Source organism: Mustela lutreola, chromosome 15 (assembly GCF_030435805.1).
Source record: "Mustela lutreola isolate mMusLut2 chromosome 15, mMusLut2.pri, whole genome shotgun sequence".
NCBI lineage: Eukaryota > Metazoa > Chordata > Mammalia > Carnivora > Mustelidae > Mustela > Mustela lutreola.
In genome coordinates, this window is record NC_081304.1 from 59,313,316 (window position 1) to 59,335,392 (window position 22,077).

General features: G+C 44.2%; 1 long non-coding RNA gene and 1 pseudogene across 4 annotated transcripts in view; one reads left to right on the forward strand and one right to left on the reverse strand.

Annotated features, from left to right (window-relative positions):
• Positions 1-22,077, forward strand: part of LOC131815817 (uncharacterized) — a 55,517-nt gene that overhangs the window by 15,305 nt on the left and 18,135 nt on the right. Inside the window, exon 4 of one of the 4 annotated variants that reach the window (XR_009347861.1) lies at positions 26-217. The exons of the other annotated variants lie outside the window; for them this stretch is intronic. This is a non-coding gene — a long non-coding RNA (uncharacterized LOC131815817). Of the gene's footprint in view, positions 1-25; positions 218-22,077 lie in introns of those variants that run through there. 4 annotated transcript variants of the gene reach the window in all.
• LOC131815813 (heterogeneous nuclear ribonucleoprotein A1-like) lies at positions 16,863-17,818 on the reverse strand (annotated as a pseudogene).

The window sequence follows — 22,077 nt, forward strand, 5'->3', positions numbered from 1 at the left end:
AAAAAATATTTTATTTATTTGACAGAGACACCATGAGAGAGGGAACACGAGCAGGGGCAGAAGGAGAGGAGAAGAGCTCCGGATGCCGAACCTGAGCCCAAGGCAGGCACTGAACTGCCCCAAATGACACGTTTTGTAACGTAAATGTCCTCAGACAAGGGCACTGGGGAGCAGTCTCTTGTTTTCAATACAGAGAATTAAACCTCTTACTTAATTTTTTTCCCCTTATGTGACCATTCTGTTCCGCATGCTGCTGGAAGGGCCTAACGCTGGATTTTGCCTCGCTGTCGGTGGGAAGGAAGGCCTCATCAGCCCCATGAGCACCCCCAAGCTGAGCTCGCCCCCTCTTCCAGACTCCCAGACCCCATTCCCCGCGCCAGCAGCCAAGCAGCTTCCACGTTCCCGTGACCTCTCCTCCCAGGGCAGCCAACTTCCTGATCAAAGCTTCCCTCACTAGGTCACCGCCAGGGCCTGGGGGTGGGGGGTGGCCCTGAGGTTTTATGGCCAGAAAGGCTTGTGCAAGTGTTTTTCTAAACCGAGGAATGATTTCATCTCCTTCCTTTCTCGTGTGCCAGCGTGGTCCCAGCTGCAGCCCCCCGAGAGGGTAACCCCACTGCGCCTGGCACAGCAGTGCCTGAGCCCGTACTCGGCACAGGGCTCTAGACATGTCTCTTTGTTCCTTGAGGGTGACTGGGACATGCGGACATGTCACGTTATAAACCATGTCACGTTAGGCTGTGCAGATATAGGACCTGACTGTGGGGGAGAAACGATACCTGGTTTTCCAGTCAGTCCCTTCAGGACTCGCTCCTTGTAAGACGCCTGGCACTTCTGTCTCAGTGTCATCGCTCGCTTCTGTCCTTGTTCGGGGCTATAGCTGCAGAAATTCTGTCCTGCACCATCTAATGGGTGCAGGCATCCCCGCATAGGCCACCGATAGTGATAGACGCTCAGACTTTCCAAGCTCTTAGTTCACACGGGCTCGGGCACCATTCCCAAGAGTGACTCTGGTGCGAGGGGACTGAGCCAAGGCCGCGTCCAGCTTTAGCCTCTGAAACTGTCAGGCCTTGGCATTGAGCCTGGTCATTTGAGTGGCCACTTTCCTCACAGAGGGCCCCCTTTTGGGACCCCTTGTGTTCCTTCCTGTTGGTGGATTTCTGATAGAACCTTCTCAGGCTTCCCCAGAGGACTTGAGTACTATTGAACCGTGTAAAAGAAATTCTGAATCTCAGTCTCTTTTCTTTCAGGCAGTGTCTTGGGCCCTTTAGGCAAATTTACCCCCTCCTCCTCACCTACCCATTCTGCAGACCAAGGGAGATTGGGGTGGCGTGGGAGATGGGGAGGGTGTGGCCAGGAAGGACAAGCCTTTGGGGGACCTCAGAAGGGGCCAGAGAGGGGGACGCTCTAGGCTCAGAGAAGAGTCAAAGATGGTTTCCTCTCAGGGAGCCGTGTCCATTCAGAGAGGGAAAAAGCTGGCAGATTTTTACCCTTTAGCTGCCTCCTTTCCCACTGATTTCACTACCCCAATCCCAGCAGGGATGCCCGCAGTGAGCCCCAAGGGTCTGCTCAGGTTTCTGTGCATTCGAGAATCATCTGCGATCATGAATATGCTTCGAGGGGTGCTTGGTTTGGGTTGTTCAGAAAATCTCTGCCCTACTGTCCACACTTCTACAGCTTGCAGTTTTCGCTTAAGACATGTTGCTCATGGAAGCCTCTGGAGTTCAATGGTGGCTCATCTGACGGTTGCTCTAGAAGACCCAGAGAGGGCAGATAAAATCCCGGCAAGGCGCAGAGGACATGGGTGTGGACGCTGCATGCTCACACGGACCCACGTGACGTCTCAGATGTTAATGGTGGTTTGTGGCCCTCCAAAGGACCACATGGGTGAACAGATACATGAAGGTATGAACATTTCAAGCGGTAGGGACAGAGGGAAATGAAGAAACCAATGTCTTCTGGGTTTTGTAAGGGGGTGGTAATGGAGAAGGTAGAGAAACGTGACTCAGGGCTGTGATTTCCTCAGCAGTGCTCACTGCTTGGTTGCTAGACACAAGGAAGAGAAAAGGTTGCAATCATCCAGATTGTTAATCGTTGGAACAGGGATCCCGAGGCTGTCACAGGCTGACGTGAGCCCCTCCCTCACTCTTCCCACCCCTGCGTCAGTGGTAAAAAGCAGGCGTGGGCACCGGGTCCCGTTGTCACATGTTGTCAACTTGCATTTTAAGCAAACATGGGGTCAAGGTAGGCCTCCTGGGCCCACTTTCACAAGACTGGCATCTCTTAAACTGCTTAGATTTACTTGGTCGAAAGCTGGCTCTTCTCCGCATTTCTGTAAAGAGGTTGAGAAGTTAATCCTGGGCCTTCTCTCCACCCTAACTGCAACTTCCAGTTTCTTAGAGCACCAATCTCCGATTCCTGGCTGATCTTTTCAGGACGTCTCTGGAGGGTCACCCCCACGCGTGTTGCACCCTACGCTCCGTCTCAGAGAAACAAAGGGTAGAGGACAAATGAGTGTGGGGTCTGCCATGGGGGATATGGAAATCCCGCTCCTTCTCTGGGATCCCAGCCACTGCTTGCCTTTCTCTTGGTTCTAACGTTTATTGTGTAATCCTACATAATTCAAATTTCTTACTCGCTGATTCCCAGAAAGTTTTCATGTCTTGCATGATGGTCTCTGTTCCTGGGCTTTCAGGTGTTCCTTCCATGTAAAAGAGAGTGTCTGTAAACTGAAGAGCACAGAGACCGACCCTCTTAAGATTCATGCCCTGCCCTTCCCGGCCCCAGACAATTGGCTACAATTGTCAGGGTGTGTGTGTGTGTGTGTGTGTGTGTGTGTGTTTGAAGAACATAAGAAAAGGAATGCATCTAGGGGCGCCTGGGTGGCTCAGTGGGTTAAAGCCTCTGCCTTCGGCTCGGGTCATGATCCCGGGGATCGAGCCCCTAGTCGGGCTCTCTGCTTGGCAGGGAGTCTGCTTCCTCCTCTCTTTCTCTCTCTCTCTCTCTCTCTCTCTGCCTACTTATAAATAAATAAAATCTTTAAAAACTAAAAGAAAAGAAAAGGAATGCATCTACAAGACTCTGAGTAGTCGATGTCATTGCTCCTCTTTTGTACATGAAGGCACTAAGTAAGGCTCAGTTGGGGAAGGGATGTCCTCAAAGCCACACATGTAAAGAACAGGTAGAACAGCCCGGAGCAGTCATGGCATGATTGACAGCCTCAGCACCCATTCCCTTCACCCCTTCAGTGTTGCCTTCCGCCCTGATCCCTGTCATGAATCCCTCCCCAAAGATTATGTACAACCTCAATGTTCTAAAAGTCTCCATTAGGGCTGCCTCTGGAGGGTGCAGGGTCTCAAGGAAATACTTTTCTGCAGGCCCGCTATCTGTATAGATGAGTTGATTAAAAATGTATTCCGGAATTCATGGGCCCATGTAGGATAGGATGGTTTCTCAGTAACATATAGAATCGTGGTTAGTGAGACAGTCCTTACACGTTTACTTACTGGGCGGCCAGTGCACGCGGAATCTGACAGTAGGGGCTATCTGAGAAGGAGGGCTCACGAGGTACATTTTTTTTGAGATCTTGTGTATTTGAAAATGTCTTTATTCAACTCACACTTGCTTGGTAATTTGCCTAGGACTAGACTCAAGGATGGGAAATGAACTTCCTTAGATTTTGGAAGGTATTTTTGTTAGTGTAAGTATAGGCTAATTTCCATAACAAAGAAATCTCCAAATACAGTGACTCAAACATCCAATTAATAGTCCGTCTATTGGGCTCCACACTGGGTGGGTGTGGTGCTTACTTAAAAAAAAGAAAAGAAGGGGTGCCTAGGTAGCTCAGTCCGTTAAGCCACTGCCTTCGGCTCAGGTCATGATCTCAGGGTCCTGGGATCGAGTCCCACGTCGGGCTCCTTGCTCCACAGGAAGCCTGCTTCTCCCTCTGCCTCTACCTGCCACTCTGCCTGCCTGTGCTCTGTCCATCTCTCTGACAAATAAATAAATAAAATCTTGAAAAAAAAAAGAAAAGAAAAAGGAAATAGTCCACATATTGCCTCTTCTAATTTCTAGCTCTTTTTTACTGCTCTCCTGGAGATCTCCTCAACTTCATCTCCACTTTTTCTATTAAACTAAAAATGTTTTTCCTATTGGATCTTTTCTGTCTTGTTCTTTGTTACTTTTAAAAAGCACTTTGCTCCACCAAAAACAGGGATACCTAGAAATAAATCCAGCCAAAGAGGTGAAACACTTATTCTCTGAAAACCATAAAACACTGATGAAAGAAATTTCATGGAAAGACACCCCATGCTCATGGATTAGAAGAACAAATAGTGCTAAAATGTCCGTACTACCCAAAGCGATCTACAGATTCAGTGCAACCCCTATCAAAATACCGTCAGTATTTTTCACAGAGCTAGGAAAAACAATCCTAAAGTTTGTGTGGAACTCCAGAAACCCCTTAGGCAAAGCAAGCTTGAGAAAGAAAAGCAAAACTGGTGGCATCATGGTTCCGACTTCAAGCTCTACTACAGAGCTGTAGTCGTCAAAGCAGTACAGCCCTGGCACAAAAATACACACACAGATCCATAGAGCAGAATGAAAAAGCCCAGAAATGGACCCACAGCTTTAAGATCAGCTAATCTTGGATAAAGCAGGAAAGAATATCCAATGGGAAAAAGACCATCTCTTCAACACATGATGTTGGGTAAACATGACAGCAACGTGCAGAAGAATGAAACCGATTGCTTTCTTACACCATACATTAAAAACATATTCAACATGGATTCAACCATGAAACTCCTAGAAGAGAACACGTTCAGTAATTTTTTGACATCGGTTGTAGCAACTTCTTTCTAGACGTGTCTCTTGAGGTGAGGGAAACAAAAGCAGAAATAAACCATTGGGATTTTATCAAAATAAAATCTTCTGCACAGCAAAGGAAACAACACAATTTAGAGGCAACCTCTGCAGTGGGAGAAGATATTGATAAATGACACATTTGATAAAGGGTAGTATCCAAAGTATATAAAGAACGTATAAAACTCAACACCGAAAAATGGATAATCCAGTTAGAAAATGGGCGGAAGACATGACAAGATGTTTTCCCAAAGGAGGCATCCAGAGGGCCAACAGACACATGAGGAGATGCTTACCATCCCTTGTCATCAAGGAGATGCACATCAAAACCACAATGCGTGTCACCTCACGCCTGTCAGAATGGAAGAGATCAACAGCACAAGGAAGAACAGGTGTTAGCAGGGCTGCGGAGAGAAAGGAACCTTTGTGCACTGTTGGTGGGAGTGCACATTGGCACGGTGACTGTGGGAAACAGTGTGGAGGCTCCTCAAAAAGTTAGAAACAGAGCTACCTCAGGATCCAGCAATCACACTACTGGGTGTTTACCCAAATGTACAAAATACTGGTTCTGAGGGCTACACGCTCCCTGATGCTTATGGCAGTGTTACCTACAATAGCTGCATTACGGAAACAGCCCAAGTGCCCAGCAGTTGGTGAGTGGGTAAAGAAGATGCAGGATACAGCCTACAGTAGAGTATTACTCAGCCGTTAAGAACAATGAAATCTCACAGTGACCTGGATGGAGCTAGAGAGTATTATGCTAAGTCAGTCAGTCAGAGAGAGACAAATACCACGTGATTTCACTCATAGCGTAGTTTAAGAAGCAAAACAAACGAGCAAAGGGAAAAAGAGAGAGAGAGAGACAAACCAAGAAAGACTTTTTTTTTTTTTTTTAAAGATGTTATTTATTTATTTGACAGAGAGAGACACAGTGAGAGAGGGAACACAAGCGGGGCAGTGGGAGAGGGGGAAGCAGGCTTCCCGCCGAGCAGGGAGCCCAATGCGGGACTCAATCCCAGGACCCCGGGATCATGGACTATAATGGCAAGGTTCCTTGGTATTCCAGTTCCTGAGCCTTCCTGGGGGATCGGTGCTGATGGGCTCACCCCCACCCGGTAGGCATTTGACTTTCAACTTTCTCTATTCTGCCAACCTGGTTACCACCTGTCCATGTGCTTTCAGCTTCCAAGCCATAGATGTCGTCTCTTATCTACCCTTGCATCATCTCTGTTGGGAGAGGTGATCGAGAGAATGTGATCACAGTTCCCCCCTGGACTCAGGCAATCAGAGACTCCTCCCACCTCCCCTGGAATGAATATTCTCCCGACCACTCCTGTGGTGGGAGCCATTTTCAGGGACACAGAGAGTAATGTATTGTTGACACCCTCTGGGGAGTATACGGGACTCAACCCACTTATGGCTTCTTTACAAACTTTTAAGATTTGGCAGCCGGGTGTGGAGATCTGCTCATCTTGCTGCCACCCAAGACAAGCCTCGTAAGTTCCCTTGCTTATTAAAACTGCCACCTACCAATCTAGGGTAAACAGCCTCTTTTTTCCGTCTCTCCCTGCCCCCTCTGCATACAGTTGGCAAACCAGCAATCTCCTGTTCCTTTTGTAGTTATGCTTTTATTTATTTATTTTAAAAGATTTTATTTATTTGACACAGAGAGAGAGAGAGAGAGAGAGAGAGAGAGAGAGTGCAAGCAGGGAAAGCAGCAGCAAAGGGAGAGAGAGAATCTGGCTCCCCGCCAAGCAAAGAGCCCGATGAAGGTCTTGATCCCAGTACCCTGGAATCATGACCCGAGCCGAAGGTGGCTGCTTAACCAACTGAGTCACCCAGGCATCCCATAATTATGCTTTTAAAAATGTTTCCTAACTGGCATTTTAGTGGAGAAAGGAATGAGAGCAAAGACGGGGGAAGAGCTCCTGTCCTTCATGATTACTTACAAAAACATTTTTTCTTTTAAATAGTGCCACTCTTCCACTTTTTTCTCACCTCTCCTTCTTGAACTTTTGGGTGGATGTTAGAACTTCTGGATTTATTCTCCATGTTCCTTAATATTTCTTCTTTACTTTGTAATCAAAGTGATATTACTGTGTTTTGTACTTTAAGAGAATTCCTTGGCTGAGTCTTCCAACTCACAAAGCCATTCTTCAGCTCTGTCCGTTCTGCCACTGACTTGCAATCTCAATGACATTTTTAAATTTCCAGCTCTGCAACTTGCTCCATTTAGTAGTTTTCAGTTCCTGTTTTGTGACTGCACCACCCGCCCATATTTCTCTGCAGATACCATTTACACTTATTTTGAAGTTCCAATCTGGCACTTTATTAATTGTATTTCATTGGGTTTAAGTTCTTCCAATTTTAAAAAATAATTTTTATTTTCTTTAAAGTCAATTCATTGACATTTAGGGTATTAGTAGTTTCAGAGGTAGAGTTCAGCGAGTTCTCCCGGTTTTCGAGTGTGTATCTTCTGAGGCTAGAAGCTTCTCAACTGCCTGCTAATTCTTTCTCTGTGCAGTCCTCTTCACAGTTGATGGCATCTGCTCCATTGCGTGCTGTCTTGCTTTTCACAGACCAGCTTGGGGGAGGGGCTGGTGTCGCTGTATTTGTTTCCACTGGAAGCTGAAGTAGATGGATGTGCTGCTGGCAAGGTGCAGAGCGTGACTGCTCCATTTTCCTCTACGGCGGCTTCCACGTGGCTCCCACACTTTAGGGCACCAGTCTTGTTTCCTCCCTGGGGGAAAGGACTCTACGCTCTCTCTGTATTCTTGTTGATGTTCTAGGCTGATTTTCCCTTTCAGGCTAGCAGGACTTCTGTGTTTTAGCAAGTTGTCCCTCTCTTCCCCACCAGCCATTCACTTTCCAATTTTGGAGCATAGGTATTCATTTATCTATAATATATTTCCTGTCGTGTCCCTGGTTAGAATTTGGTGTAGCAGGTAGATGCCCATTTCTTTGAGTCTGCCAGTTTGTCATCGCTAGTGATATTTCCTCCTTACCAACTCCCCTCGTACTGGGGACTGAAAAGATATTTCGAAACCGTCTTATGATTCTCAAACTATGAATCAAAGAAGCAAAGGCAGTTCAACTAATATATCCTGCTTCACCAGTTTGTTACAAAATTGACATACATTTCTTTAAATATTTGGATCAAACTATTTTTCACCTCCACCCTACCTGTTAGGGTATGTTATTTCTTCCTTCTCTAGACGCTTCTGCGATGTTAGTTAACAGTTCCGTAGTGCTCACCTTGATGATGTTCCTCCCAGACCCTGGACCACACGTTCATCTGCATGCTTTTTCCACATATGAACCCATAACTCCAGACTCCTCAAAGAAGCTTACGAAGTTTAACGTGTCAGTGCTTGTTACTCTCTTCTTGAGGAGAACAAATCCGGAAACCTGCTTGTCTGCCAGAGATTTGTGTGTTTGCTTGTTTGTTTTTATTTTGTTTTTGGACTCTTGTTGCCTTTCCTGGAATGTGGATTGGCTGGAAGATCCCAGGGTGTCCAATGGTTTGGCTCCTTGTCTACTGGTAACCGAGTCACTGAACACCAGTCAGTGATAGTCCCGTGCTCTAGGACTGGGATTGGCCAAGATGGGGACACATGGCCCAGAATGGGCTCCTCGGAGCCATTGAGGCTTCTGAGACTTTGATGGAAATAGGAGGAATGAAATCTTCGTGTTTCCACAGAGCTTGTAGACTCCAGGCCAGCCGACCACAGTGCCTTCCACTTGGAGGGAGACTTGTAGAGAAGAAAGCTGACGTGGAGGAAAGCAGAGCTGGGTCACGGACGAGAAAGACTGAGTCCTCATGATATTGTTTGAACCCTTTGATCCACCCACATCTGAGGTCAGACTACTTCTGACTTTCTAAATTATGGGAACCAATAAATCTCTTTTCTTTTTTTAAAGCCACTTTGAATTGACTTTCTGTTATATGTGAACAAAGAATCCTGAATAATGCAAGGGGTAAGGCAGGGGCACAGTTTCTGCACAGGGGTCCTGGGTCCGAGAAATCGGACTTAAAACCGTGGGCCAGCCTTTGAGCAGCACTCTCCCCAGACGGCCTAGGGGCCTATGTGAGTTTGGACGTGAAGTGAACTTCTTGCTCTCTTCCTGCCGTCCTTTTCCTGATGGTTCTCTTCTCTTAGTTGCTTGGGAACTTCTCTCAGGGGCAGGAATTTGGCATCTGCTGGCTTTTTTTATGTTTCTAGAACCTCTCTGGATGAGGTGGAGCATTTAAAAGACAGTGCATTTGGGTTTGAGAAAACTGTTTACCCAGTGATTGACCTTAAATTTTCACTTTTTTCCCTTATGTATTCAGAAGGAGAAATCCTGTGTTGTTGTTTTTTTCCCCCCTGAAGAATTGTTTTTTGGGGGGTCAAGTTCTGTCCTGCTGCCTGCCCCCCCCAAGCTTGGGAAGGGTGTCCATCTGCTCTCCTAGAGGAGGTCATTTAAAGTAGATCACCTTGGGGCGCCTCGGTGGCTCAGATGGTTAAGTGTCTGCCTTTGGCCCGGGTTGTGATCTCGAGGTCCTGGGATCGAGCCCCACATCGGGCTCTCTGCTCAGTGGGGAGCCTGCTTCCTCCTCTCTCTCTGCCTGCTTCTCTGTCTACTTGTGATGTCTGTCTGTCAAATAAATAAATAAAATCTTAAAAAAAAAAAAGTAGGTCACCTTGGTCTGGCTTCTCCCATTCGGTTTGTATTTGTGCACAGATAAAGACATCTCTAGGAAGAGAGCACCTGTCCACTGGCCAACTCCTTTATGTTAATTCTGTAGTAACACTTGTTGCCTTTTCCATTGTTCCTGGCATCTGGAGGTGTTTTTGTGAGCAGTGGCAGTTGCTAACCAGTATGTTTTTTTGGGGGGGGTGTGTATTTTGGGTACAGTTTTCCAAATCTCCCTCCCACAAATCCACTTGAAAGCGTCCATCCGTGAGTAGTTGTGGTTTCCACCTAGCATCGAAAAGTAGCATGTGAAGTCAGTGACATTATTAAGGTTCCACTGATGTGTGTTCCAGAAATGTCATAACTCCTGCTCAGGCCACAGTGTCACCAACTTAAAAAAAACAAACAATGAAAAGACAACTCAGCGGTTTATTTTACAAAGGAATCATTTCTTGGGGTGCCTGGGTGGCACATTCAGTTAAGCACCTGACTTGGTTTCAGCTCAGGTCAGGGAGCTGGTCAGGTCAGGTCAGGGATGTGGGACCCAGCCCCACATCGGGCTCTGCTCAGTGCACAGTCTGCCTGAGACCCTCTCCCTCTGCCTCTCTCCAACTCTCTCTCTAAAATAAATAAAATCTTTAAAAAAAAACCCCACAAAGGAATTATTTCTTTTAAAATTTATTTTATTTTATTTTTAAAAATATTTTATTCATTTATTTGACAGATTACCTGTTGACCTACTTGTAGGCAGAGAGGCAGGTGGGGCGGGAGAGAAGCAGGTTCCCTGCTGAGCAGAGAGCCTGATTCGAGGCTCGATCCCAAGACCCTGGGATCATAACCTGAGCCAAAGGCAGAGGCTTAACCCACTGAGCCACCCAGGCACCCCAAGAATTGTTTCTTTTCTTAAAATAAACTTTAAATTTTAAAAATAGTTTCAGATTCACAGAAAAATTGCAAAGATAGTACAGAGAATCTGTCCCCCATATTTTGAAATTTGTTTGAAATTTTTTTAGGTTGGGGGTTTTCTCTGGAGTTACTTGGTGGTGTCCTTGTACTTTTGTATACTGGATAAGTAGAATACTTTAAGCAGTCGTGGCCTCTCAGTCTCTTGTGATGGGAGCGGATTGTATGAGAAATCTTAATATTGAGGAATCCTTTTGCCCTCCTTGTATTTGCAGCTGTGGTCACCTTGTGTTGTCTGGTGGAGTACACGTCTGCGTGCTCCTCTACGCAAATGGGCCATTAGATGTCCATCTGTCAGTCTTCGAGGATAACAGGAGGGTATCCAGTGTATGGATGTGACTTTGGAGGGTATTACAGACCAAGTACCTATGTTAGTAAGGCTTCTGTGCGCATATGGGATATTATAGTTGGACTTGACTTTCTCAGCCAGTTGGTACTCAGATGGCCAAGTATGCCATATTTTATAGCAAAAATGTACAATTACATATTTTACTGTATATTAGAATTTTTTTCTTTTCTTCATGAAATTATGACAGGATTTTTTTGGTCTTACTGTGAAGTAATTTTAAGTCAACTTTGGTGAGGTATAGTTTATGTACAATAAAATGCAGGTATTATAATTCCCATGAGTTTTGAAAGATTTATACATTCTTATATTTATGATCACATAAATACTGGAATGTTTTCATTACTTCAAAATATTTCTCTTTCTTTGTGCCCCATACCAGCCAACCTCCCTGGCCCTAGGCAATAACTGGTTTGCCTTCTGTCACCATAGATTTGATTTGTCGTATCTAGGGTTATATGTAAGTGAAATCATATATCATATATCCTTTTGGGATTTTTAAAAGGTTTTATTTATTTGACACAGAGAGAGAGATCATAAGTAGGTGGAGAGGCAGGCAGAGAAAGAGGGAGAAGCAGGCTCCCCACTGAGCAGAGAGCCCGATGCGGGGCTCGATCCCAGGACCCCAGAATCATGACCTAAGCTGAGGGCAGAGGCTTAACCCACTGAGCCACCCAGGCGCCCTCATATATCCTTTTGTATCCACGCAACATAATGTCTTTGTAATTTATCCACTTTACTATGGGTATCAGTTGTTCCTTTCTTTAAAAAGGCTTTCTTATTTTGAAATATTTATAAATTCATAGGAAATTGCAAAGAGGACAAAGAGGTCCCATGCACATATTGCTGTTAGCTCTAGGACAGTTTCACAGAGGAAGCTGACGCTGGTGCAATGGGTCTGTGTGGTTCCGTGGCATGTGTTTTCATCCACGCCGCCAATCCAGTCGGCCTCCTCCGACTCGGTGGGGTGGGAGTGGCACCTTTTTAAGGCTGGGTGGGGGTGGAAGTCTAGGATCCCCATATGGTCTCCCCTGATGTTTTTGAAGGACAACCTTATCAACACCACGTAGGGATGAAAGTCCCTGCTCTCCACCCAGTGTTGTCTGATACCCCAACAGGAGGGGATGTTAGAGATGCCTCATGACAGCCAGACAAGAGTAGAGGTTGGGACTGTCCATTCAGTATTTGCTGATGGGGGTGGTGATGGGGTTGTGGTCCTTTTCACGGTGTTCAGCTGGCGTAGACCAATTGTGTCTAGAAGTTCTCCATCTTGCTAGTTTGCCCCTTTCTTTTTCCTTTGGCCAGAGAAATTTCTTGGGGATTTTTGTTTGTTTGTTTGTATCTGTTGGTGTTCTCAGGTTGGCAGTTTCTCCAGCATCCAGACTCAGATACATGAAACAAAAACCCCAAACTCACTACCATGTCATTTCTGAGAAAAAAAACCCACAAAGGAATTATTTCTTTTAAAATTTATTTTATTTTATTTTTAAAAATATTTTATTCATTTATTTGAATAAATAAATAAATTTATTTATTTATTTATTTATTTATTTATTTATTCATTTCTGAGGTCCCGAGGTCCCTAGCCAGTCTTTCTTCTTATCTCTACCTTTTAGAGTCTGTGCATGTGTGTTTTCTAGGTAATGTTCATACTTAGTGGGAAGAACAGAGACATGTGTATCTATTTCTATTTCATCTTTAGTCCCTTCCTTTTTGGGGGGAGTAATATCCTATTGTATAGAAATACCACAATTTGTTTATCTGATTACCTGTTGACACAGATTTGGATTGTTTCCAGTGTTTGGCTTTGAACGTGATTTACTGCTTCTGTTAACATACATTGTCAAGTCTTTGTGTGGGCATATGTTTTCATTTCTCGGGATAAACACCTCGGGGTACAAGTGCTGAATCATATGGTAATTGTATGTTTAACTTTACAAGAAACTGTCAAACTGTTTTCCAAAGCAGTTGTGCCATTTTCCTTTCCCACCAGCCATGCTCTATTTGCTGTCCATCCTCACCAACACTGGGTATTGACAGGCTTTTAAGTTTTAGTCATTCGGGTTTTAATTTGATTTTCCTGGTGACTGACGATGTGGAACATCTTTTCATGTGCTCATTTGCCATTCACAGATCTTCTTTGGTAATGTGTCTATTAAAATATTTGGCCCATTTTGTTTTATTGAGTTGTTTGTCTTGTTATTATGGAGTTATAAAAGTTCTTTATATTTTCTGGAGACAATTCTTTTATTTGATATACGTTTTACGAATATTTTCTCCCAGTCTGTGGTGTGGCTTTTCATTGTCTCAACAGTGTCTTTTGAAGAGAGCAGGTTTTTAAATTTTGATGAAGTCTGGCTTATCTTTTTTTTCTTATTGTTGATATTTTTTTGTCCTATGAAAACTTCACCCAAATCAAAGTTTAAAAAATTTTCTCTTACATTTTTTGTGTAAAAGTATTATAGTTTCAACTCTTGTGTTGAGGTTTTTTTAAAATTTGAGTTATCTTTGCATGTGGTATGAGGTAAGGGTGAGATCCACTCTTTTGCATTTGAGTATCAAGTAATTCTAGCACCTCTTGTTGCAAAGGTAACCCTTATTACCTTGGAGACTTAGTTGATGATCAATTGACTATTTTTGTGTAGTCTATTTCTGGACTCTCTTCCATCGATTTATATGTCAATCCTTGTGCCAATATCACATTGCTAATGATATATATTATTATTCCATACATTAACTTATGTTAATAAATAATAACAGAGTAGATTAGCTTTATGGTTAGCCAGTTCTGTAGTGAGTCTTCAAAGTCAGGTAGTATATGTGCTCCAACTTTGCTCTTATTTTTCCAGTTTTTTTGAATAGTCTAGATGCTTTGATTTTCTATTTAAATTTGAGATTCAGGCTGTCTGGTTCTTCAAAACAGCTGTCTGGGGTGCCTGGGTTCTCAGTGGGTTAAAGCCACTGCCTTTGGCTCGGGACCGAGCCCCGCATTGGGCTCTCAGCTCGGCGGGGAGCCTGCTTCCTCCTCTCTCTCTGCCTGCCTCTCTGACTACTTGTGATCTCTGTCTGTCATATAAATAAATAAAATATTTTAAAAAACAAACAAACAAACAGCTGTCTGGTATTTTATGGGCATTGTGTTAATCTATAGATCAATTTGGGGGAATTGACATCACTATACTGAGTCTTCTGAGCTCTCAACGTGGTATACCTCTTCATTTAGGTAATGTTGCACACAATATTTTGTAGATTTTAATTTTCAGATTTGGTCCTTTCTTGCATTTGGGGACCAGTTTTCCTCCTTTTCTTCCTTCCTCACTCTCTCTGTCCCTCTTTATCTCTCCCTTCCTCCTTCCTCCCTGTGTTCTTTTGGCCTTCCTTTTGGCCTTTAATTCCTTTTTCCTTTTGAAATTCGGCCACGTAGTACACATCTTGAATCCTGTGGTCATTTAGTGAATTTCTTAAAACTGACAATGTGCTCTCTAGATAAACACATCCGGGAAGCCTCACACCAGAGCCCGTGGAGGTTGCTCATGTGGGAGAGGCAGTGTGGGGTCATTGTCAGGAGTGGGCACTCTGCCCCATGACCACAGTTCCCTGCAGGGGAGGCTGATGGGTCCGTGTGCCCAGCCACGACTCAGGAATCTCTCTGATCGCATGCCTATTTATTTATTTATAGTTGTTGGGGGAGGAGCAGAGGGAGAGGGAGACAGAGACTCTCAGACTGTGCACTGAGAGCAGAGCCCAACACGGGGCTTGATCCCATGACCCTGAGATCATGACCTGAGCTGAAATAAAGAGTCAACCACTTAAGCAGTTGAGCCACCCACGTGCCCCTCTCCGATTGCATTTTTGGGGGACAGTCAACAACTGTTGTTTTGAGATCCAAATGTAGGCAGTAGAGATCCAAGGCTGCAGGCCCAGCAGAACTTCAAGTTGGAGAGAAACAGATGCTACCTAACGATAGAGGGGATAAAAGTATTTAACAAGATTAGAGATTATCTGTTACATATTTCTTACAATGTCCCTGGCTATTACAGAGTCCTTTAGAATAAAGGAACGTGTGGGTCTTGTCCACTGACAGCCCCACTAGCTTGTGAGCTTTGGCCTTCTGGCAGCAGAGGATAGCCACGTAAGACAGGGTGGGCTGTAGCTTGGCTCCCCACCAGGGCACACATCAATCAGCAGATGAAAACACAATGAAGAGGGGCACCTGGCTGGCTGAGTTGGTAGAGATGCAACTCTCGATCATGGGGTTGGGAGTTACTTTAAAAAGTTAAAAAATTTATTTTTTTAAAGATTTTATTTATTTATTTCACAGACAGAGATCACAAGTAGCCAGAGAGGCAGGCAGAGAGAGGAGGAAGCAGGCTCCCCGCTGAGCAGAGAGCCCGATGCGGGACTCGATCCCAGGACCTTGGGATCATGACCCGAGCTGAAGGCAGAGGCTTTAACCCACTGAGCTACCCAGGCACCCCTAAAAAGTTAAAAAATTAAAAAAAACATAAAGGAATGTATAGGGACCTAGGCTTTGAAACAGTTGCATCACAAAAAGCAGTTTGGGGAACACTGGATTAAAGAGCAGTCTTGGGAGAGTTGGAAAAAAAGATGCAGACTGTCCAGATTATCTGCATCTGCTATACTATTATTACTGGATGTGGCTTGAGGAAAGCTGTTTCATCTCCTTTGTGCTTCCATTTCTTCCTTTGTAGAACTGGGGAAATTACAGCAGCTATATTATGACTTTCCTTGAGGATCAAAGGTCAGTATATGTGAAGTGACCGGACTTGTGACTAGTAAGCACTGGGTTAGCACGTGATGAGACGTTGTTATGATCGGGGGAAGCAGCCTGATAATGACAATGAAAATAAAATGCCCAAGAGTTCTAATAGAGGTGTGAAAGCACAGAGATGGGGGAGTCAGGGGGAGTCTTCAGAGGGGAGTTTATGTTTGGACAGACTCTTGAAGAATGATTGTAGCTCACCAGCCACTTAAGGAGAAAGGAGTGTCCTTGGCAGAGGGAAGTCCGAGTGCAAAGATGGAGAAGTTTGATACGTCACGTGCTCATGGTAGATGGTAAGTGGTCTGTGGGCTGCGGTGTAGGATTCATGGTCGAAGACAGTAGGAGGGTGCCGTCGTGGAGATAGGCAGGGCCACATTGCTCTGAGCTCACAGGTGTAGCGAAAGCCATAAAAGAAAAGGCACAACTTGTGTTGAGCCTGAGCACTGAACTTTGGGAGGAGACGGTACCCGTGAAGACGATGAGCTTTTTCTTTTTCCTTCTATCTGAGCATGACTTTATTTATTTATTTTTTAAGATCTTATTTATTTGGGGCTCCTGGGCGGCTCAGTGGGTTGAGCCTCTGCCTTCGGCTCAGGTTGTGATTCCGGGGTCCTGGGATTGAGCCCCGCATCGGGCTCTCTGCTCAGTGGGGAGCCTGCTTCCTCCTCTCTCTGCCTGCCTCTCTTCCTACCTGTGATCTCTGTCAAATAAATAAATAAAATCTTTAAAAAAAAGATTTTATTTATTTATTTTGAGAGAGAGAGAGAGAGAGAGAATGACAGGAGGGGCAGAGAGAGAACCTTGAGCAGACCCGGTGCTGAGTGTGGAGGATGCTGGGCTTGATCTCAGGACCTGATACCATGAACTGAGCTGAAATCAGGAGACAGATTCTTTTTGTTTTTTTAAAAGACACATTTATTCAGCATCATCAGACTATTACATTTAGCAATCAACAGCATGGGTGCAAAAAAAAAACTACATTAAAACCCTTTGTTGGAATGCTTTACACCCTCCACATAACAGAAACGAAAATAACCTGTTATACAATTAGTCACAAATACAGTCCTCGAGTTTTTTTGCCCATACACATGAGTATTGTCTAAAACATGTCTTCTTTGTAGCAGCTAGGCCTGGCCACCACTGTGCTTGGCTGAGTTCACAAATCTTTTGTAACCTGTAGCTTCCCTATCACATCTCTGGCTCTCCTCTCCTGCTAAGTTTTGTTCCTGGCAGTAATTAAAACCTGCCACTGCCGTAGCTCCTGCTGCTGCTGGAACCACCATAACCATGTTGGTTTCATGGTTTGGTGAATTATCGGCCTCCACCACCATAAGGGCCAGAGCTTCTGCCTCCAAAATTGCCTCCTTTCATGGGTCCAGAATTTGAGGATTGATTGTTGCATTTGCCAAAATCATTATAGCTTCCGCCACCTCCAAAGTTGCTTCCATCATTACCAAATCCGGTATAGCCATCCCCACTGCCACCATATCCACCACCACCTTGACGGCCACCAAAGCCACCTCGACCAGTGAAGTTTCCTCCATGACCAAAGTTGTCATTCCCACCAAAACCACCTCCACGATCACCACCAAAGTTTCCAGAACCACTTCGACCTCTTTGGCCGGATGAAGCACGAGCCACCTCCTGCTTAGAGAGCGCTTTCCTCACTTCACAGCCATGGCCATGCACAGGATGGGATTTCTGAATGACAGTCTTGTCGACAGAGTAGGGTCATCCAATGTTACAAAAGCAAAACCCCTCTTTTTGCCACTGCCTTGGTCAGTCATGATCTCAGTCACTTTGATTTCCCACACTGTTCGAAATCATCTCTTAGATGATGTTCGGTCAGTGACTTCTTTAATGCCACCCACAAAAATGTTTCTCACAGCTAAGTGGGCACCAGGTCTTTGAGAATCTTCTCTCGACACAGCCCTGTTTGGTTCCACAATCTTCCATCCACCCTGTGTGGATGCATTCATGGTTGCTTCCACCTCCTCCGCAGGGACATATGTCACAAGCCCAGAGCCTCTGGAGCACTTGGTGTTTGGATCTCTCATAGCCACACAGTCCGTAAGTGCTCCCCAGTGCTCAGAATGGCTCCTCACACCCTCATCAGTTGTTTCAAAGCTCAGACCTCCCGTGAAGAGCTTCTGCCGCTGTTCAGGCTCTTTGGGAGACTCTGATTTGGACATGACGGTGGTGGGAGGGGAGACTTGAGCGATGCTTGTTCGGCTCTGTCCACGGGCAGAAAGGAGTAATCTAACGAATGTATCTGAGGAGTCAGATTCTTTTTTTTTTTTTTTTAAGATTTTATTTATTTATTTGACAGAGAGAGATCACAAGTAGGCAGAGAGGCAGGCAGAGAGAGAGAGAGAGGAGGAAACAGGCTCCCTGCTGAGCAGAGAGCCCGATGCGGGACTCGATCCCAGGACCCTGAGACCATGACCTGAGCTGAAGGCAGCAGCTTAACCCACTGAGCCACCCAGGCGCCCCTGAGGAGTCAGATTCTTAATCGACTGAGCCACCCAGGTGTTCCTGAGCATGACTTTATTCTTTTTTTAATTTTTAAAAAAGATTTTATTTATTTATTCATTTGAGACAGGAAGAGAAAGCACAAGCAGAGGGAGAGGCAGGAGGAGAGGGAGAAGCAGGTTCCCCACTGAGCTGGGAGCCCAACACAGGGCTCGATCCCAGGAAGGAAAGGCTCAATCAGGAAGAGACTATATGGTCATGACCTGAGCTGAAGGCAAACCAAGCATGACTTTAGACCTGGGTTCACAAACAAGCAGTGGCAGGGCTGGCTGCCAGAGGAGTTAGGGGCGACAGGAGAGCTAAGACAGAGAAGGGTTGGTAGAGCCGTGTGTCGTGGCAGTTTGGGGAACAGGCAGTGACAGGAGTGACAACTCACATGGGCTATTCCTCCATTCAGCTAATGTTGGCTGAGTATCCACTGTTTGCCACACACCCCAATAGGTAGATATTGAGGGCACAGATTGAACAAAGAGACAAAACCCCCTCTTCTGCTTCATTCTGTCATCCACTATGCATTTACTATACTGTGTGTATTTGAAGGCACATCCCAGACATCCCAGATATCCCAGACATCACATCACTTCACCTTGAAGTCTGTCTCACAGATAAGGGCTTTATTATCAGCATCTCATTTATCACACCATGCTGTATAATGGCATCATGCTCTTTACTTGTCAGTACACATTCACATTTTCCCCAGTGTTTTATTTTTTAAATTTAAATTCAATTAGCCAACATATAGTACATCATTCATTCCAGATGTAGTGTCCTTAGTGTTTTAAAGAAGTCTTTTAAAAAGTCACTTTCTTTGTTCTCCATTCTGTTCCATTGATCTACGTGTCTGTTTTTGTGCTAGTACTGTACTGTCTTGATGATGACGGTTTTGTAATAGAGCCTGAAGTCAGGTATCATGGTGCCACCAGCTTTGGTTTTCTTTTTCAGCACTCCTCTGGCTATTCAGGGTCTTTTCTTATTCCATACAAATTTGAGGATTATTTGTTCCAGTTCTGGGAAAAATGTTGATGGTATTTTGATAGGGATTGCACTGAATGTGTAGATTGCTCTTGGTAGCATCGACATTTAGACGATATTTTTTCTTCCGATCCATGAGCATGGAATGTTTTTCCATTTCTTTGTGTCTTCCACAATTTCTTTTATGCATGTTCTGCAGTTTTCTGAGTACAGATCCTTTACCTCTTCAGTTAGGTTCATTCCTAGGTATTACAGTTTTTGATGCAATTAAATATGGACCATTTTCTTATACCACACACAAAAATAAACTCAAAATGGATGAAAAACCTAAGTGGGAGACAGGAATCCATCAAAATCCTACAGGAGAACACAAGCAGCAAACCTCTTTGACCTCGGCCACAGCAAATTCTTGCAAGACACGTCTCTGAAGGCTAGGGAAACAAGGGCAGAAATGAGCTATTGGGACTTCATCAAGATCAAAAGCTTCTGCACAGTAGAGGAAACCGTTAATAAAACTAAAAGGCAACCTATGGGATGGGAGAAGATATTCGCAAATGACATATCAGATACAGAGCTAGTATCCAAGATCTGTAAAGAACTTACCAAATTCAACACCCAAAGAACAAATAATCCAATCAAGAAATGGGCAGAAGACATGAACAGACGTTTTGGCAAAGAAGACATCCAGATGGCCAACAGACACATGAAAAAGTGCTCCACATCACTTGGCATCAAGGAAATGCAAATCAAAACTTCAGTGAGATACCACCTCACACCAGTCAGATTGGCTAAAATTAATAAGACAGGAAACAAGTTTTGGTGAGGATGCAGAGAAGGGGGAACCTTCCTACACTGTTGGTGAGAATGCAAGCTGGTGCAGCCACTCTGGAAAACAGCATGGAGTTTCCTCAATAAGTTGAAAACAGAGCTACCCTATGACCCAGCAAATCGCACTACTGGGTATTTACACCAAAGATACAGATGTAGTGAAAAGAAGGGGGCACGTGCACCCCAATGTTCATAGCAGCAGTAATCCACAATAGCCGAATTGTGAAAAGAGCCAAGATGTCCATCAACAGATAAGTGGATAAAGAAGGTGTGATTGATATATACAGTGGAATATTATGCAGCCATCAGAAAGGATGAATACTTACCATTTGCATTAATGTGGATGGAACCAGAGGGATTATGCTGAGTGAAATAAATCAATCAGAGAAAGACAATTATCATATGGTTTCACTCATACGGGGAGTATAAGAAGCAGCACAGAGGATCATAGGGGAAGGGACGGAAAACTGAATGGGAAGTCATCAGAGAGAGAGAACCATGAGAGACTCCTAACTAGGAAACAAACTGAGGGTTGCTGGAGGGGGTGACTGGGTGATGGGCATTAAGGAAGGGACACGCTGTGATGAGCACCAGGTGTTACATGCAACTGATGAATTGCTAGACTCCACCTCTGAAACTAATAATATAATTTCTGTTAATGAAATTGAATTCTAATTTTTAAAAAGTCCGTTTTTTAAAATCCAGAGTCAAACAGGACTGCATGCTGTATTTGCTCAACTTGTGTCTCTTAGTAATCTCTAGTAGTTCTCCACAGTTTATTCTTTTATGATTTTTAAAATTTATTTGTCAGAGAGAGAGAGTGAGAGAGAGAGAGAGAGAGCACAAGCAGGACGAGCAGGCAGAAGGAGAAGCAGGCTCCCCACTGAGCAAGGAGCCTAATGCGGAACTTGACCCCAGGACCCCAGGAGCATGACCAGAGCGGAAAGCAGATGCCCAACTGACTGAGCCATCCAGGCATCCCTTCTTAGTCCCTTTTGTAACCTTTCATGCTGCTGAAATTTTTTTTTGTTTTTAAATTATATGGTAGAGGAGCCTGGGTGGCTCAGTCGGTTAAGTGTCTGACTCTTAGTTTCGGCTCAGGTCATGATCTTGGGCTTGTGAGCTTGAGTCCCACTTGGGGTTCAGCGCTCAGGACAGTCTGCTTGTGCCTCGTCCTCCCCCTGCTCGGTCTCTCTCTCTCTCTCTCAAATAATCTTTTAAAAAGTAAATATCATATGGTAAAATTGACTTTTGGGTATATAATTATATTTTAACGCATAGGTAGATTCATGTAACTCCTACCACACTCAGGTTACAGAACCATTTCTTCACCCCCCTCAGAAACTCTGGCACTATCCCTTTTAATTCACACCTCTAAGTGCCTTTATATTTGTTGGAAAATTGAGCCACGTGTTCTGTAGAATTTCCCACAAGCTGGACTGGACTGACAGCATTCTCACAACGTGGTGTAGTGCGCTTCTGTAATTTTCTGGTAATAGATCTAGAAGTTTGGTTAGACTTGGATGCAGTTTTCCCTTTCTTTCTTTTGGTAAAAGTCCTGACAGATGGAACTGTGGTTTTCCTGTTGCGTCGTATCAGAAGGAACATGGTATTTGGCTGAATCTCTTCTACGAATGCTGGACTTCATCACTGAGTTTAGTCTGAGTTTAATTGTGATCAGCTCAATCCCTCCGCCGGAGCTCACCCCATCGGCCCCTCACCTAATGACTTTCCTTGCAGTTCATGGCCACATGCTTCTCACTAGATCTGTTGTTTCATTAGGGATTCCAGAATGGTGACTTTCCAATTTTCTAATTCTGGCATTTCTTTTGCATTGATCAGTTTTAGTTCTCTTCTGATATACGTTTAACGGAAGGAAAGGCTCAATCAGGAAGAAACTATATGGTCATTTTTCGAAAATTTTTATTCGTTTATTTATTTATTTATATTATTATTTTATATTATATATTATTATAAATATTAATTAATTCATTATTCTATATTGTTTATAATTTATTTATTAATATATTATATTAATATTATATATTATTATATAATCTAATATATTAAATCATATTTTATTTATTTATTTATTTATTTATTTATTTGAGAGGGGGAG